Raw genomic sequence first — 18,409 nt, 5'->3', positions numbered from 1 at the left:
GACTGCATCCCTGTCTTACAACCTTCCTAATCCGAGCACATCGTTCTTCGTCTTCCACTCTTATTATTCTCTCTTGGCTCTTGTGCATGTTCTACATTACCTGACTCTCCCTATGGTTTACCCCTATTTTCCTCAGAATTTCGAACGTCTTGCGCCAATCGAGTGAGGTGGCACAGTGGTTAACACACTGGACTCGCATTCGGGAGGATGATGGTTCAAACCCGCGTCCGGCCATCCTGATTTAGGTTTTCCGTGATTTCCCTAAATCGCTTCAGGCAAATACCAGGATGGTTCCTTCCTCGCCCTTCACTAATCTGATGGGACCGATGATCTCTCTGTTTGATCCCCTCCCCCGAATCACCCAACCAACCACCTTGCACCATTTTTCCAGGTCGACAAATCCTACGAACGTGTCATGATTTTTCTTTAGTCTTGCTGCCTATACCTTTCCTAAATCCAAACTCATTGTCCTCTACCACATCCTAAATTTTCTTTACCATTCTTTTGTATATTATTCTTGTCAGCAACTTGGATGCGTGAGCTGTTAAGGGGATTATAATATAAGTCACGCTCTTGTCAGCTATTGCAGTCTTCGGAATTGTGTGAATGATAGTTTTCCAAAAGTCACATGGCATACCACCAGATTCATGCAAACTACACAGCAAAGTGAATAGTCGTTTTGTTGCCACTTTCCCCAATGATTTTAGAAATTACGAAGAAATGTTATATATCCCTTCTCCCTTTCAAAGCTCTTTTAAATTCTGACTGCAATACTGGATTCTCTATCTCTTCTACATCGACTCTTATTTCTTCTTGTATCACATCTAACGAATCTTCCCCTCATAGAGGCCTTCAATGTATTCTTTCCATCCAGCCGGTCTCTGCCCTGCATTTAGCAGTGGAATTCCCATTGCACTCTTAGTGTTTCCACCTTTACTTTTGATGTCACCGAAGGCTGTTTTGCTTTTCTATAATCTGAGCGAGCCCTTGCGACAATGAATTCGTTTTAGATTTCTTCACATGTTTTATACAGCCATTTCGTCTCAGTTTGCCTAAAATTCCTGTTTATTTCATTCCTCAGTGACTTGTATCTATGTATTCCTGAATTTCCCTGAACGTTTTCGCACTTCCTTCTTTCATCTATCAACTGAGGTATTTCTCTTCTTACCCATGGTTTCTTCGGAGTTACCTTCTTTGTACCTATGGTTTTCTTTCCAATATGTGTGATTGCCCTTTTTAGAGATGTTCATTCCTCTTCAACTGAAATGCCTACTGAGCTATTCGTTCTTTCAGTATCTATAGCCTTACAGAACTTGAAGCGTATTTCTTCATTGCTTACTTCTTCCGTGTCCCACTTCTTTGCGCATTGATTATTCCTGACTAATCTCTTTAACTTCAGTCTACTCTTCATCACTACTAATTTGTGATCTGAGTCTACAAGTACTCCTGTGTATGCCTTACAATCCAGCATCTGATCTCGGAATCTCTATGTGACCTTGATGTAATCTAACTGAAATCTTCCCGTGTATCCCGGGCTTTTCCAAGTATACCTCCTCCTCTTGTGATTCTTGAACAGAAAATTCGGTATTACTAGTTGAAATTTATTGCAGAATTCAATCAATCCTCTCTCATTCCTAGTACCAACCCCATATTCTCCACAAACGTTTCTTCTGCTCTTTCCCCTACAACCGCATTTCAGTCTCCCATGACTATTAGACTTTCATCTCCCTTTACGTACTGTACTACTCTATCAGTATCATCATATTCTTTCTCTACCTCTTCATCCTCGGCTTGTGACGTCGACATGTATACCTGAATTATCGTTGTCAGTGTTGGTTTGCTGTTGATTCTGATGAGAACAACCGAGTTCACAATAACTCACTCTCTGAGCTACTTTCTTATCCATAACGTATTCTATAGCAGTTATACCATTATATTACTCTATAGTCATCTGATCAAAAATCCTTCTCTTCTTTCCATTTCACTTCGCTGAGTTCAATTATATTTGGGTTGAGCCTTTGTATTTCGCTTTTCGGATTTCCTAGCTTCTCTACCACGTTCAAACTTCTGACATTCCACGCCCCGACTCGTAGAATGTTATCCTTTCGTTGGCTATTCAATCTTTTTCTCACGGTCACCTTCCCCTTGGCAGACGCCTCCGGAGATCCGTATGGGGGACTATTACGGAACTTTTTGCCGATGGAGAAATCATCATGATACTGTTTTCAGTTACTGGCTACATAGCCTGTGAATAAACATTATGTGTCTTCAGTGCAATAGTTTCCATTGCATTCTGAACCCTCACGCAATTGATCGCTGCTGATTCTTCCACGTTTAGAGGCAGTTTTCCACCCCAAGGACAAGAGAGTAGGCTACCTCTCTGACAAGCCCGTTGGCAGAATGAGTGCGACTTCTTATGCCAGAAGTCTTCAGCCGCCAGTGCTGATGATTTTTATCCAAAATCAGAGCGGTGGCACGGGGCTCGAACCGGAGACCGAGGACGTTTTGATTGCTAATTAAAGACGCTATCTGCGGACCACGGGTGCAAACTGAATGGAAAAAGTGGGAATGAACGTTTGGCGTCATTGGCCGGGAAGCCCCTTACGGAGCAGGTCCGACCGCCTTAGTGCAGGTCTTATTACAGTCGACGCCACATTGGGCGACCTGCGCGCCGGATGGGGATGAAATTATGATGAAGACAACACAACACAATACCCAGTCCCTGAGGGGGGGGGGGAAATCCCCGACCGTACCGGGAATCGAACCCGGGCCCGTAGGACGACACAACACCCAATCCCTGGGCGGAGAAAATCCCCGACGCAGCCGGGAATCGCACCCGGGACCGTAGGACGGCAATCCGTCACGCTGACCACTCAGCTATCGGGGCAGACTGCTAACTGAATGATACTTACGGATCTATTCTCCTGCGCACTTTAGTATTATGACTCAGCCAGCAATCTTCGCACGAGGCGTATATATACTGCAAGTCTTCTTACATTCCGCAACGATTTTACACCCTTGATCCCCGAACACAGAGGGCAGCTTCGCGACGGTGTGTGGTTGGCGCGGCGCTTTGGAAGTACTCGCGAAACTCGGAGGCCCTGCCGGACGTGCCGGCTTAGCGCAGCGTGGGCGGGCTAAGGTGGCACGGCCTGGCGCCGGCCGCGGGCCCCCTGCAGCAGGGCCCACTCTCGCCGCAGAATACACTACTGTACTCGCCCGGCCGCCAGCGCGCCGTGAAAGGGTCGATTCTCACCGGGCAGCACGACACGGAACTGCGCGTCCCGCCACGTGCGACTTCCCCACACTCGACGTCATTTACTTCACCGTCTCGTCACTACCTGTCATGTCGTATTGTCCTTTACTAGAGTGCTGCGCAAGTTACAAGAGGCGTTCGTAATGCGTTCTGCCCAAACAGGGATGGAGAATACTTTACGTCGTCGCCAGCGTGCACTCCGTCTCTATCCCACACGCTGCATACGTTGCCTGTCCTAGTAACTCACAACGCAGACATAAGCACCACAATCGGCCACTATTTTGCTCCTGACTTCCCATACAACAGTTTATGTTCTCGGAAAATTTGTGCTGTCGCTTGGTAACTTAACACTTTCGTTTTTGCATAATACCAGGAATATGAACACCACTGCTCGGGCTGCGTGGTGACCCCAACAATAACGGAGGAAACTGCTGTCGATGGACTGGATGAGGCACTGCATCCTTCTTCTGGATTTGGGTTGACAATGGTGGTGGTGACTGGAATCGAGCGACAGACCGCTAGTAAGTCATCCCCGATTGGATTAGAGTTTTATTCATTTTGGGTGCGGTCGCCGCTGGACTGGAGACTGTTGGCCACGGGATGATGTATGGAGTCGCAGAAACACAGAGCCCTGTCAGCGGAACCTCCTGGGCAGGGCTGTTGATAAAACATGGATATATCAATACCTCTTCCAAAATGTGCAGACATCTGGAGGCGATATATTCTTCCACGATATATCGATATCGAAATTGCATTATCGACTGCTGATATTTTTATTTTATATTATATTTTTTCGCAATTTTCGGTAAATATTTGAAACTGTTCTGTTGTAGTAGTACATAATTTTACATTTTCTGTATGAAGGAATCTTACTACTTTTTGAGCTTTTATCACGTCCAGCCTTTCTCTTTGACTGTGTGAAGCAAGTATAGTTGGCACAAAATAGTCCGACTGCACTGTGGAGTGGCGGTGTGAATGGAATAACAAGATTTCCGATGTGAAATAATAGCACACCAGTTGCTTAAAAAAAAAAAATACCGCAACTAGTGAGCTATTTTTTCACATCGGCATTCTTAGAAAACGGCTGCTATAAATGATGAACAAAAATCCAAATGACAAGAATGGTCTTTGCCGTGGGCAGAGACGTGTGAGGGGAAATGCTGACGTGATTGGCACTCGTCGCTACTAACAGAAACTACGACGTTTAACTTCACCACGCAATTTTGACACTGCAACTGCTAGGTCGCTGGCGTTTGTAGAAATGGAAAAAAAAAAAAAACAGGGAAGTTGACATGAAGTGTTCTGGACAAACCCGATATGTGATGAAACCGAACGACGGATCCATCAGTACAACGTTTATTGTGCCACTTCCATGCTGTTACCATTGTTAGCAAAGCGGTTATCGCCAAGTGTAAACAGGCAACGCTTTGCTTTCAGTTCTTTTGTTGATGTACAGAGTATATAATAATAAGTACAGCTCTAAAACCGGCTGCATATTTACACTGTGCAGCCGATATTTTTATAGACCTTTACATCGATATTTTTTCCGTCGGTATATCGATGCCGACGATTTCTTCGCTCTATCTAGGGCCGATAACGATATTTTTTTTAAATATTGATATATTGGACTCCAGATTTTTTAAAAATATCAGCAGTCCTAGCTTAGAAAGCTTCATCTGCTGATGCCAGCACGACGACAGTAGCTGGCAGTGACCGCACACTGCCGCTGATGAATGACAGCCGTCCAAGCTTCTTGCCCGCCTCGAAATACAGGGCGGGGAAGACGATACGCAAACTTAAGCCTCCAGCAAAATTGACGTCGAAACCATGTGCCCGCTCTTGGTGCTGATCAGCGACAAGGTTGTCCATAAGGATCAGAGTGAAGTGACAAAGTAGCCAGATAGTCAACTGTCCAGATTCGAACACATTTCTGACCAGGAAGGTAGATGCCCTCAGGACATACTCACCCAGAACTTGGCTCGGCAGTGTGAAGACGCTATGTAGTCCACGTACAATCTTCAGACAGATGCCTGCAACTTCTGGAGACTAAGTCTAGAGTAGGTGACTGGCTGCATCACCACGTACTGCGAACAGTCTCCATCTCAAAATTAGAGGCTGGCGCTGGCAACGTAGCTCGGCATCACATAAATGCCTCGATGCTGTCTGAGACCATCTGAGCACACACAGAGAGAAAGAGAGCGTCTCATTCAAATATTATTTATGTAGACCAGGCTGGCTAGTATTTTCGACTTGCCAGCACTTTTACCCGGAAACTAAAACAGTTTAGTATGCTTGCTCGCCATCACGAAGAAATTGTAACTTCTCTCAGCCCGCTTTCCTCGTCCGCTCAGCTCTTCTGGCGACTGCTGTAGCTGAAAGGTGTCTCAACCTCACTTTTCAAAAGCGGTGGCAGGTGAATCAGTACTCTTGCACTCTGAATACCTTTTCTTACTTCACAGCAGATCAACTCCATAATGACGGCACCCTACTCCCTATTCCATAGTTTTGCCGCTACGGACAGATCACTACTACAGACTAGGTCGTGGAGCACAACACTACATTGGCTAAGTTCTTTGTCAAAGACTTCGTCACACTTGTTTGATCAATTTATTTTACTTGAACTGTTACACCACCGTAAAATTCTTTGGCGTACTTGATCTGGAATGGATGTCAAACAGTTAATCGTTTTTGCAGCGTCATTTATTGTAAGGTTTCTGGCGATCGCATTGCTTTTAAAGAGAAATCAACAGAAATTATTGTGGGTAAAATCGTGAATAGCTAAAAGAGAATCTCGAAGTATTGACCAGAATTTTCTTCGTGAGCCAGGGTACGAGCGCATAAAGAACCACGAAAAATATTTGAGAGTGGACGAACAAACATTTCAATTTGTCCTTATGAAAGAAGCCCATCACATTTACAGTCAAACTCTATGGTTTCTAAGGATCGTTTATGATTACGTTAAGATTATTAGCAACAACCAAGAGATATACGAGCTTGCAGTATAGTACTAGCATCCCACAGTGAACCATTTGACGTTGTCCAGAAACAAGTGAAGCAATACGTAAATCACTTAAGGAGAAATTTATGAAGATAAGCACAAAACATTTAGAGAAGCAAATAAACACATTTATTTCTTTAATGTAGACTTTATTAACAAAATTTGGATTTCTGTATCACAATAACGGCAACGGCCTTGCCGCAGTGGATACACCGGTTCCCGTGAGATCACCGATGTTAAGCGTTGTCGGGCGTGGTCGGCACTTGGATGGGTGACCATCCAGGGCGCCAACTGCTGTTGCCATTTTTCGGGGTGCACTCAGCCTCGTGATGCCAACTGAGGAGCTACTCGACCGAATAGCAGCGGCTTCGGTCAAGAATGCCGTCATCACGACCGAGAGAGCGGTGTGCTGACCCCACACCCCTCCTATCCGCATCCTCCACTGAGGATGACACGGCGGTCGGATGGTCCCAGTAGGCCAGTCGTGGCCTGAAGACGGAGTATCACAATAAAGTGTTAATAGTTCTCTTTTACTTCCGTGTTGGCGTATGTGAAACACCTGGCGGTGTCCTTGAATAACCTCATGGCGCATGTAATAAACAGTCGTTTTCTTCTTTCACTCCCCATAAGCAATAAAATGCACTTGTTCGGGATTATTACGCCCCTCATCAGCGTACCCATTAATGGCGACCAGGAAATACTAGGTTTATGAATATCCTATCCGCTCGTGTCGCTCTTAACGCTTCTTGTGATGCATAACGAACACGAATGTATGTAAACAACGTATTTTCAGCTCGTAAAATAAATGTGTTCACAATTAATTGCACTTCTATGTACTTCCTTTAACTTTTACTCCAAATACTGACTGCATAGTCCATTTAATTTCTTCCTTACATCACCCACAGTGCAAGTACTTCGAATGAAGCTGATCGGTGCAGCTCTTTCTTTATAAGATTTTAACCACTCATTCCGGTTTCTGTAGTCAGCGTATTTTGTGTTCGTATTGTTAATATTTTGGAAATGATTTTGGTGGTACCCATGCACCAAATATAGTTCGACTTCAGTTTAGAGTTTAAAGGCACTGCACCAAGCAAAGTGACAACTATGCAATGGCGAACTTTTATAAAAGCTAGGACCACGCTCTAATATTTATCAATGATCTTTGATAAAAAAATCTTTTTTAAAACTATACCTACTACACAGTCAAAAATTTGACCAAAGAGCCTTTACAACAGATCTTTGTCAAAGACCGTTTTAAGCGTAATACATTTTCTATGAGCATCTCGAAGCACACGCTGCAGTCAGATGCGGCAGACTGACGCTACTGGCTGGAGAGTCACATGATTCACTGTCCCAGCCACAGCGCATTGCGCCACAACCAGGCTTCTTAGTACATACCACTTATATAAGATGAATGTTACAGTGTTAGGAGACAATCGGCACTCTATAATGAACTCATTGCTGGAGCCCATTTTCTGACTTGCCTGTAACACACTGAAGTTGTTTTTCTGCTTGCTGCTTTATCATACAATGAGGTGACAAAAGTCGTGGGATACCTCCTAATATCGTGTCTGACCTGCTGTTGCCCGGTGTAGTGCAGCAACTCGAGGCAGCGTGAACTCTAGTCGTCTGAAGTCCCCAGCAGAAACACCGAGCCACGCTGCCTCTACAGCGGTCCATCATTACGAAGGTGTTGCCGGTGCAGGATTTTGTGCACAAACTGACCTCTCGATTATGTCCCATAAATGTTCGATCGGTGGCCAAATTATGCGCTCGAATTGTACAAAATCTTCTTCAAACCAGTCGTGAACAATTGTGGCGCGGTAACATGGCGCATTACAATCCGTAAAAATTCCGTAGTTATTTGGGAACATGAAGTCCATGAATGGCTGCAAATGGTCTCCAAGTAGCCGAACGTAACCATTTCAACCAACGATCAGTTCAGTTGGACCAGAGGACGCAGTCCATTCCATGTAAACACAGCCCACACCATAACAGAGCCCAGAGGTTGAAAATACGACTTCAGTTGTAAACTACTTTATTTTCACACGACCGGTTTCGGTCTGTTATAAGCCCATCCTCAGGTGTCGTAGTTGTGCTGTGGTCCCCGTGGAGCTCTGCGCTCATAGGCAGCACACCGCGCCTGGTACACGCGGCGCTCAGGGACCACAGCACAGCACACACGACTCGCATTCGGGAGGACGACGGTTCAATCCCGCGTCCGGCCATCCTGATTTAGGTTTTCCGTGATTTCCCTAAATCGCTCCAGGCAAATGCCGGGATGGTTCCTGTGAAAGGGCACGGCCGACTTCCTTCCCCGTCCTTCCTTGATCCTATGAGACCGATGACTTCGCTGTCTGGTCTCCTTCCCCAAACAACCAACCAACCAACCACAGCACAGCTACGACTCCTGAGGATGGGCTTAGAACAGTCCAAAACCGGTCGTGTATAAAGAAAGTAATTTACAACTGAAGCGGTATTTTCAACCTCTTGTTATAATGCTCAGTTGCGATGTTCTTCCAAAAGGATTGTTTGGCATAACAGAGTCACCACTAGCTTGAACAACTTGGGTCCATGGCATCGTGGGAGCTGCGCCACATTCCAACCAAATCATCAGATCTTACCAGCTGAAATCGGAACTCGTCTGAACAGGCCACGGTTTTACAGTAGTCTGGGGTCCGAGTTATATGGTCACGAGCCCAGGAGAGGCGCTACAGGCGATGTCCTGCTGTCAGCAAAGGCACTAGCGTCTATCGTCTGCTGCCATAGATCATTAACGCCACATTTCGCGGCACAGGCCCAACGGATACGCTCGTCATACATCTATTAGCAATAACAATTCTACGCAGACGCCGCAGCTCTCGATCGTTAAGTGAAGGTCGTCGGCCATTGCGATGTCCGTGGTGAGAGGTGATGCCCGAAGTTTTGATCCTCGGTACACTGCTGACGCTTGGATATCGGAATAAATTTCCTAACGATTTTCGAAACGGAGTGTCCGATGCATCTAGCTCCAACAACCATTCTGCAATGTATGTTAATTCCCGACGTGCGACCACAAACACGTCGGTAATCTTTTCACCTGACTCATCTGAGTGCAAATGACAGCTCCACCAATGGTTCAAAATGGTTCAAATGGCTCTGAGCACTATGGGACTTAACTGCTGTGGTCATCAGTCCCCTAGAACTTAGAACTACTTAAACCTAACTAACCTAAGGACATCCATGCCCGAGGCAGGATTCGAACCTACGACCGTAGCAGCAGCGCGGCTCCGGACTGGAGCGCCTAGAACCGCTCGGCCACCGCGGCCGGCCTCCACCAATGCACTGTCCTTTTATACCTTGCGTATGCTATACTACCGTCATCTGTATATGTGCATATCCTATGACTTCGGTCAGCTCTGTGCATGCAAATTTACTGCTCATCAATGCAAACTCTAATCACAACCATAGCAGCAACTGATTCACTCTAATAATTAGAGTCACGATCCAATTCAAAGCAGAGCGTACTGTTACATCACAATGCACGCAAGGAAAGCACAATGACAGAGATACGAAGACAATATGTTGCTCAAATGTGTGTGACATCTTATGGGACTTAACTGCTAAGGTCATCAGTCCCTAAGCTTACACACTACTTAACCTAAATTATCCTAAGGACAAACACACACACCCATGCCCGAGGGAGGACTCGAACCTCCGCCGGGATCAGCCGCACAGTTCATGACTGCAGCACCTCAGACCGCTCGGCTAATTCCGCGCGGCACAACCATGCATTAGCAGCGCCTATTACACGGAGGGGGTCCGATAGCCGATCAGTTCCAGTCATTCCATCAGGAAGGAGGTACACGACTCGTGTTGTCTGTGGTTCAACCATGCCTAGACGGTCAATACCGCGGTTCGATCGCGTCCGCGTTGTTACTTTGTGCCAGGAAGGGCTCTCAACAGGGGAAATGTCCCGGCGTCTCGGAGTGACCCAAAACGATGTTGTTCGGACATGCAGGAGATACAGAGAGACAGGAACTGTCGATGACATACCTTGCTCAGGCCGCCCAGCGGCTACTACTGCAGTGGATGACCGCTACCTACGGATAATGGCTCGTAGGAACCCTGACAGCAACGCCACCGTGTTGAATTAATCTTTTCGTGCAGCCACAGGACGTCGTGTTACGACTCAAACTGTGCGCAATAGGCTGTATGATGCGAAACTTCACTCCCGACGTCCATGACGAGGTCCATCTTTGCAACCACGACACCAAGCAGCGCAGTACAGATGGACAGAACGGACCGCTCAGGATTGGCAACACGTTCTGTTCACCGATGAATGTCGCGTATGCCTTCAACCAGACAATCGTCGGAGACGTCTTTGAAGGTAACCCGGTCAGGCTGAACGCCTTAGACACACTGTCCAGCGAGTGCACCAAGGTGAAGGTTCCCTGTTGTTTTGGGGTGGCATTATGTGGGGCCGACGTACACCGCTGGTGGTCATGGAAGGCATCGTAACGGTTGCACGATACGTGAATGCCATCCTCCGACAGATAGTGTAACCATATCACCAGCGTATTGGCGAGGCATTCGTCTTTATGAACGACAATTTGCGCCCCCATCGTGCACATCTTGTGAATGACTTCCTCCAGGATAACGAAATCGCTCGACTAGAGTGGCCAGCATGTTCTCCAGACATCAACATTATCTAACATGCCTGGGGTAGATCGAAAAGGGCTCTTTATGGACTACGTGACCCAGCAGCCACTCTGAGGGTTCTACGCTGAATCACCGTTGAGGAATGGGACAATCTGGACCAACAGTGCCTTGATGAACACGTGGATAGTATGCCACGACGAATACAGGCATACATCAATGCAAGAGGACATGCTACTGGGTAGCAGAAGTACCGATGTGTACAGCAGTTTGGACCGCCACCTCTGAACGTCTCGCTGTATGGTGGTACAACATGCAATGTGTGGTTTACATGAGCAATAAGAAGGCGGAAATGATGTTTACGTTGATCTCTCTTCCAATTTTCTGTACAGGTTCCGGAACTTTCGGAAAGTGCAAAAATTTTTTTGATGTGTGTAGTAGTCCTACAGAAAAAAGTGGACAGGATCTTCGGGTAGGAAATTTCATGTAGTTAGATTTTGTGATGGGATGCGTTTTCGCTGGAGGCCACGGTTTTCGAGTTATTCAAGGAAAGCGTACAAAAGTGACCCTCAAACGCACCTCCACCCTTACATTCATCCATCACCAGTCAGGATTTCTATTATGTTGTTCGTGCCACTCCCTCCTACCACTTTAAAAAAGTTCCCGATCACATGAACTATATTATTACTTTAAATGTACTCCTGAGGGTAATGAAAGAAAAATGACTTTCGTAAATGTTACGCTAAAACTAATTGCTTTCACAATTCGATCCAAACTTAACCCTTGCAAGTACAGTAGCTTCGTAGTCAGAAGGCCTGACGAATACAACCATGTCTTTGTTTTATGCTGTTAAAATTCACAAAACTGTTATGTAAAATTTTCGCGAACGTCAGTTTTACAATTCTTAAGTGCTCGACAAAGCTAGCGGCATGATAAGGCCAGTAAATAAAGACCAAAAAAGATGGAATGTGTGAAATAATTCGTACAGTCATAAGAGGCCATGAACAACAACATAGAAATCCTGACCGGTGGGGTCTGAGTGTGGGAGTGGGGCTGCGTTTGAAGGTCAGTTTTGTACTAAACTACGGCCTCTTGCGAAAACGTACCCCAGCACAAAATTTCACCGCATTACATTTCCTACAAAAAGGTCCTGTTCATTTTGTCTCTAAGACTAATAGTTTGCACGTAGAGAGTGATAGAATATGAAAATCTTACTCTTGGTTTTTGAAGGTCAGTTATAGAATTGCAGGTTGCATAAAACGACGTAGATAGGGCCAGCTGAAGCACTTGCACCCTTGACTGTGCTAAACTCTTGTTAAGGCAGAATCAGATGTTATCTTTTCCCACAGTGCCGGGGAACTGTAACTGTAACGCAGTTTTTGGTATGTTGTAGCTTTATGATAAAATTTTCTCCGGTTGACAGCCGAATCAATGTGTTGTTCTCCGGCTGTCAACCCAAGAAGATTTTACTATCGAGATTCGCCGAGAAAGCCTGTATTCTCATATGTTGTAGCTTTATTATGCCAAATGGTGTGAAATCAGCTAGTACCCAAATAAAAAAATGAAGTGCATTATCAAAATTAAAAAAAAACCAGCCCATGCAGGAAATCGAAATTATTTAAAGAAATTTACAGCGTCTGCGGACCTATACACAGCAAAGGCTACCCAAAACCGTGTTTCACAGCTCGAAGTACATTTTGAGATACCGCCCGCATAGCCGTGCGTGTTAAAGCGCCGCTTCCGGGACGACCCCGGATCGAACCCGTACGTCGCATTAACGATGAGGATCGATGTGCCGGCCAGCCTGGACGTGGTTTTTTGACCTTTTCCTACATCCCACTATGTGATTACTGGTCTGGTGCCCAAGTCCCGCCTCAGATCCACGCTCCGCAGTTAGGAAACTTTCGCTCGCTTTCACACGAATAACACTACACGCAGACAGTTGGGGTACACACATTACGACGCGGGGGGTAACGGGATGGGGACAGGACGGGCATCCGGCCGCCCCTCGCATTAACCATGGCAAATCCTTAGATAACCAGCCGATGCGGGACAAAGGCACAAGAAAAGATTGATCCAATCACGGACTTTTTTAGAGTTCTTTCCTTTCTTAGTATGGAATTACGTCACCGAGCGATGTTTAAAATCTCTTGTTCGTTCTGATGAACTCAAGAGCTTTACATAGCTTTCCTCCCATCTCGAGCACTTAGTCCACGCTTTCGTATCCGTTGCTACTAAAGATACGTCACACGCTACGGCCAGGTCTCACAACGTTGCGTAAGACAAGAAGTGAGGAACGGTTAGTGTTTAGAGTCTAATCAACTACCAGGTCATTAGAGCCAGAGTGCGAACTCGGAATGGACAAGGATGTTGCAGGAACACTGATGTCCGTTTCAGTGAATCATTGTGGCGTCTGCCGTAAGTGTCTTCGACACACTATGAAATCCTAAATCTGGAAGATCGAACAGGGATTTTAAACCTGCACCTATCGAATGCGAGTCCAGCGCCGTAACCATTAGCCTGTCTCGGACTATCCAAAGACAAGAGATAATAAAAACATTACACACCAGACTGAAAAATGCTCCTGTCATAGCACAAAAAAGGCGAACATGTCCTCTGCGGAGTTAGGGATGTGAAAGTAGGGAACTAGCTTTTAGAATGATCTGGCAGCTACAAAGATGTCTAAATCAAGACATCTTGACATATTCCCGCTTTTAATACACCTCCAGAAAATTTATGCCCCCCCAGAAAAAAACCTTTTTAGCTATTAAGTGTATGCTCTTCAGCCATAGGGCATGATATTATACTGTTTACTATGGCTGACGAATCTTCTGGATTTTGGGCACAGGATCACGGACTTGCCTGTAAACAGCAAGATGCAAGTGTGCCAACACTTTGTAGATAAGAGTATTCACTGCGCTGGGAAAATAGGGTTTAACTCCTAAAAAAGCACAAATATGTCAAGATGTTTGAAAAATGATGAAACCACAGGACAGCTGCTTAATCCAAAATCTTTGGTTGGATAAATGACCGCTTTCGGAACACTTGAAGTTCCATCATGTGTTTTAAAAAATAAAATCACTTAATCATCTGAGGTCATCCTCACCCCAATGTTGACATGGAAGCAAAGGTTGCGATGAGGATGATCTCAGATGATTAAGTGATTTTATTTTTTACACCATTTGATGGAACTTTACGAGTTACGAAACCAGTCGTGTACGCAATAAAAGACTGTGAATGAAGCAACTGTCCTACGGTTTCTTCATTTTTCAAAATGGACTTGCACAGTTGCGACTGTCCCATAAGAAGAACTCTACGTCAACATGTTTTCATTTAAACGTCTTTGAAGTTGCCAGATAAGTCGAAAAACTAGTTCCCTTCTTTTACTTCCCTGACTCTGCCCAGACATATTCGCCTTTTTGTGTTGTGATACGAGCATATTTCATTCTGGTTCCCAGCTTTTGCTCCACAATAATTCTGACATTAGGCCACTATAGCCCGGCAACCGATGTAGATTTTTGTTGACTTGGGCGACGACTGGTACGGTATACGATTTTTTATTGTCTTTCGAATCGTGTTGTTTATATCGTGGCGACGGACAAAGGCTTCACAAAACAACAGGACAACCATTAATTAATTATTTGTATACCTTCTTACAAAATTAGAACCGATTTGCACAAGTCTGAAACACAGAAGTCACGAGCGTAAAAAAACGGGTTTTTGGCACATAACATCCTAATGAAGCTAGATTTTTGAAAGCGAATTTTCAGTTTTATCGTAGGAATGCATTTCTCATTGATCTTATTCACTTTAAACCGTTTCCGCACATTCAATTCACGTGAGAACGAATTTTATGCTCTACATTTAGCTCGACCTTAAATCATCGTCTTCGACAACGGATAAAGAATATAGCATGAAAAATTTCGTTTTGGCTTTATCCATTTATCTACCTTCGTCCAAAGTTGTAACCGATTCGTACAAGTTTAAAGTATAGAAGTGGCGCGCTTCAGACACTTCCCAGAAAAACGTGTTTTTTTGCGTGTGAAATCCAAACGAAGCAAGATTATTTCAAACAGTTAAAACTTAACTTGGATCAAGTTCCGATACACTGGTGGACCAAATCTGGACCATCAGTCTAGCTCTCTCCTGCTGTTATTTAAGAGTGATTGTTGTTGCACGAAAAATCCGAATGATGGATATACAAATGGTGGCATTAGCTCAGTATAAACTGCAGTAAAATTAAAATGTTTTGCCGAAGAAACTAATCGATTCGCACAATTTGGCTGGGCACCAATCTTGCTTAATATACTGTAACATAGCTGCAGCATAGCTCAAATATGATCCGAGCACAAAGAACCACCCTCCCCCCCCCCCCCCCCCCCCCGTCAAACGGCGATTCTACGCACGGCCTTTTCATACGTATTTGTTACAGTGCGGACCATTGGTATACATATCCTGCCCCTAGTTAGCCAAATAAGTGCCGAGTTGTGACTATCTCGTCAGTCTATAAACAATCCAGCTTTGGCGATTGACGTTTGTTGAAGTCACTGCTGTGTTATCAACCGGTAAGTAGTAATGATAAACAGAACGTTTACTGGTTTCCTATGAAGGTCTGTCCGCCCCCGGTAGTTGAGGGCTGCCGGCACGGTAGCTCAGCGTGTTCGGTCAGAGAGTTGGTTGGCCTCTGTATAAAAAAAAACTGAGTGAAAGGATCTACAACGGGCTTCAACGGATGTGATGCGACGTCCGCAACGACCAAACACAACGATTAACAACGAACAAAATCCAAAAAAGGAAATAGAAAAAAGTGGTCAGCGCGACAGACAGTCAATCCTTAGGGCCCGGGTTCCATTCCCGGCTGGGTCGGATATTTTCTCCGCTCAGGGACTGGGTGTTGTGTTGTCCTAATCATCACCATTTCATCCTCATCGACGCGCAAGGAGTTCACTATAGAGAAACAATAATTTTTGATCATTTGTCCAATAAGAGAAAATACCTGATAGATGGTAAAGCAAGTTTTAAATCTAACCGAAAATAGTTTCTCCTGGACAGTCCGTTCTATTCCATGGACTAATTTCTACTTAAAACAGATAGCCTAAGAACTGTCCGGCGTCGAACGCAACGTTGATTTTTGCGACGCTGCTGTCAAGGGCATCCCACTACCGTACAGTCGCATGACGGAGTCGTACACATTGATACGCCGACACTGGATTTCGTAATGGTCCGACAGAGAGATTAGGTAGATCGTCAACAACAAAAGCATGCTTTGAAGTTGTTTCTCTCTCTTGGCAGCATTTTCGTCAAATATCGGAACAACAGCTGCAGAACGCCGCTCAAATAGAACTATTTGTAAAATTAAGGTACTAGTCTGGATGACCCCACAAATCAAATTAGTCCATTATAAATGTAAATGCCGTGTGATTAGGGCCTCCCGTCGGGTAGACCGTTCACCGGGTGCAAGTTTTAGTAAAGAATAATATGATAATTTTTCCTCGAATGTTGTAGTTATGGACATCTCTGTTCTTCTCAAATTGTGATTGATTATTATGTATGACGAATTTCATTACCGAATATACGTGTTCTGAAGAGGTACCTAGAGCAAGAGAAGCGGTACCTAGAGTAAGAATAATATGTGGTCCCAGTGGGCCATATTGCGTGCGCAGAACAGAGATTTTTCATCGTTCTGCGCAATACGTCAGCGTCGAGAAACTCCGCTCAGTTCGCACGCATGCGGCCCCTCCCGCCGGAGGTTCGAACCTTAAAAAAAAATGGTTCAAATGGCTCTGAGCACTATGAGACTTGACTACTGTGGTCATCAGTCCCCTAGAATTTAGAACTACTTAAACCCAACTAACCTAAGGACTTCACACACATCCATGCCGGAGGCAGGATTCGAACCTGCGACCGTAGCGGTCGCGCGGTTCCAGACTTAAGCGCCTTTTTTTTTTTTTTTTTAAATCTCATTTTGTTCGCATTCGTTCGTTATATCTGCTCGGGGCGGACGTCGTAAGACATCCGTTTAAGTTCGTTGTTGATCGATTAACTCAGTTTTTTTATTACAGAGGGCAGCTAACCCTCTGACCGAACACGCTGAGCTACCGTGCCGGCGAAGCGCCTAGAACCGCTCGGCCACTACGGCCGGCTTCGAATCCTGCCTCGGGCATTGGTGTCTGTGTTGTTCTTAATGTAAGTTAGTTTAAGATAGGTTAAGTAGTGTGTAAGTCTAGGGACCGATGACCTCAGCAATTTGGGTCCTTAGGAATTCACACACATTTGAACATTTGAGTTTGCACGCGCTCTTACGTGTTGAAGCGAGTAAGTTTCATGTTGTCGTTTATTTTCGTGTTCTGTCGAGTTTATTCTTTGTTTGACGTTAACAATGCCGACCTGCGCTGTGGCTGTGTGTGAAAATTACAAGCAGAAGCGTAAACGTAGTACTGATGCCTATCGTAAGTTCCTCAAAGATCGTGAAACATGTTCGCGGTGGGTTCAGCTCTGTAGAAAAAGCGATAGTATTGACATTACCCATCTGTAGCATACATTTTAAAGAAAACGATCACTTATGTGATCTCCAAGCCGAATTATTGAAACTTCAGCCAAAGAAAATCTTAAGGCTGACTGAGTTTCATACATTGCATCTTACTGAAGCCACTTCTGCTGCTGCTGTTGCTTCATCCTCTTTCCAAAAAAGAAGTAACAGAAGAAAAGATCGTGAAACACGTAAACGTGCACTTAACACGCTAGTTTCTTTGTCACCAAGGAAAAAGAAAGTAGATCAAAGCAAAGAAACAGAAAAAGGCCGTATCGAGGAGGAAATTAAAGAGTTGAAAAAGAATTATCACTATCAAGAGGAAAAAGAACAGCGTTTAATAGCCGAAGACAATACATTGAGAATGAGAAACAATTTACTTTCTCATGCATCAAGCAGACAGAGGAAGCAGTGCCAACGTCTTCGGTGTCGGCAAAATGCTAAAGTGATAACTAAATGGTTCAAATGTCTCTGAGCACTACGGGACTTAACATCTGAGGTCATCAGTCGCCTAGAACCTAACTAAACTAAGGACATCACACACATCCATGCCCGAGGCAGGATTCGAACCTGCGACCGTAGCGGTCACGCGGTTCCAAACTGTAGCGCCTAGAACCGCACGGCCACTTCCGCCGGCCAGAAAAACTTACATTTATTCAAAAAACGTAACGGGTGTACAATTACCGGAGTTTTCTACGCTAAAATATGGATTTCGAATTCTTTTCGCCGTATTCCTGACATTTTGATGTTGACTTTATGAGTAAGCAAGCAACAAGTTTACTACGACAAAAAAATCGACACCGTATAACACCGTATACGGACCACATAGCCAGACACAGGTTGCTACGACACGTGATTTATATGGAACCTGCAAGCAGCTTGTGTATTATAATTTTGGTACTACGATGAACCTCCCCCCATGAACCATGGACCTTGCCGTTGGTGGGGAGGCTTGCATGCCTCAGCGATCCAGATAGCCGTACTGTAG

This window comes from Schistocerca cancellata, chromosome 1 (genome assembly GCF_023864275.1).
Source record: "Schistocerca cancellata isolate TAMUIC-IGC-003103 chromosome 1, iqSchCanc2.1, whole genome shotgun sequence".
NCBI lineage: Eukaryota > Metazoa > Arthropoda > Insecta > Orthoptera > Acrididae > Schistocerca > Schistocerca cancellata.
Note: the sequence above shows the minus strand (reverse complement) of the source record.